This window comes from Formica exsecta, unplaced genomic scaffold, assembly GCF_003651465.1.
Source record: "Formica exsecta isolate Colony F162 unplaced genomic scaffold, ASM365146v1 scaffold428, whole genome shotgun sequence".
In the NCBI taxonomy this organism is placed as follows: Eukaryota; Metazoa; Arthropoda; class Insecta; order Hymenoptera; family Formicidae; genus Formica; species Formica exsecta.
This window is the reverse complement of record NW_021851519.1, coordinates 7503-9561: the sequence shown is the minus strand read 5'-3', so window position 1 is coordinate 9561 and position 2059 is coordinate 7503.

Sequence of the window (2059 nt, the reverse complement as noted above, 5' to 3'; positions counted from 1 at the left end):
GACAGGGGCTTGAGGAGTCCTCTTTTGAAGATGTCGGGTTCATGATAGATACCCCCCTCTTGTCTGAAGATTTCCTCCTTGAGAAACGGCAGCATGGGATATTTCTTCAAGTCGGGCGAAAAGCGGAGAACAAGTTTTGCAGCGAGAAGATTTGTTGGAGTCGGCTGGGACCTAAATATTGATGCTCGGTAACTTGTGGCAGCAACTCAAGATAAAGCAAGAAACTGATTTGGTGCCCTGAAGTTGACGAGAATGAAGAGGGTTCGATGACGGTATCCTGTGAATTCCTGGAAAGCGTGTGATTGGGGCCAAGTAATGACGCTCGGTAACCTGCAGCAACAGCTCAGGGTAGAGCAAGGAGTCATTATGGCACCCTGGAGTCTTTGCTTTGGAAGAAGAGGACTATAGTCAACCCATTCAACATAGACTCGTCGATCACTGATTGTCGGGACGACAATCTTGAGGAGAGGGTGGGCAGTGTTGCGGCCGCCCCTGTGTACTTCGTCTCTGCGAGTCGTCTGTGGTAGTTAATCCTGAAGTTGCTCCCGTCTCTAAGAGATCATCTTTAAACACGTTGCTAAGGGTTGTTGTTAAACAACGGCGGACATCTTGAGAGACATCGGCCCTCTTGAGAGTCTCGCGTCGGTGGTGATTCCGATCGGATGTATCGGCTGATTTACGAGACTGTCTGTTCTGTGCTTTGTGTTCTGTGTTCTAAGCTGTTATTAAAGTTCTTTTCGTTCTTTTAAAAGAGTGTTTATTATTTACTTTGCGGTACGCGAGTGTCGGTTGTATCACGCGTATTCGAATAATATCGAAGTCGACGCGCGGGCGCAACAATATACACACATATTGAGCATATAGACCTGAATAGCGTTCCAGCTACAAGTCGACACAGTATAACACTGTGTCACACAATGTATCACTGTGTTCCGTAGCTGGAAAGCACACAAAATTAAACATGATTGTTCTTAACTTTTCTGAGTGTATTTCGTTTGTAAATCGATTGATTGTCTGTTTTTAACGTTTGTGACAAATTAGGTTTTTTGTAATTAACAATTTTAGTTTAGTCATGATGTCAGCCGATACTTTATAGTAATAAACAGATTATGTGATAACTGATAACTGTAATCGATAGGAAATAGTTTGTGATTTACAAATATACTAATGTTACGTTTGTGAACCGATAATTTTTTTATTTATGTGCAAAATAATTTTATTTTATAATTGTAGTGCGCATGCGCAAAGTATACTCAGGGCTCCTGCCTACAAAGAGCGCGTCGACGCGTTTACGCATAGCGGAAATCGTCCCGCGTCTCAAAACTGAGTATACTTTGCGCATGCAGACTACAGTTATAAAATAAATTTATTTTGCACTATTAATTTTAAAAATGATACTTACAATATTCACCATACTTCAATCTCATTATATGGCTCGAGGCCGAATAATTTTTGAAGATTGAAAATATCCTCGAAAGTCCACTCGTGCGATTCCTCGTACTCGCGAGCCTCTTGCGTGTCACCCCAAATGTTTTCATGCTCCCACCGCATATTACGCCGCAACCACCGCGTGTATCGCCAGTCCTGGATATTCAGAAACCGAATTTCCTCAATAAGCTGAAATATATTATTAATTAATACCATAAATAGACAAAATATATAACAGAAACATTGAACATTCTACTTACCCGATAATGCGGCAGCATAACATATATGTATGTGCAGGTACAATTTTCAGACATGTTTAAATAGTTTAACACTTCTCTTTACAAAACTTAAAAACTTCTCGTCACACGCTGTTCTTTATTCGCTGCTCGAAACGTTGTGACAGCCACGACAGGGCAGAATTTGTCTCGAACATTTTAGAGTAGGAGATGAATCACTTACGAAGAACGCTTACTCTCAACTCTTGATAAGAAAACAAAGGTAGCACGTTCCCACGGACAATTGTCTACAAGTCTTTTAAATATGAATAATATATTATAGATAAACCACTATCGAACGGCTATTGAACGGCTATCAAACGGCTATCGAACGGCTTTGAACAGCTATCGAACGG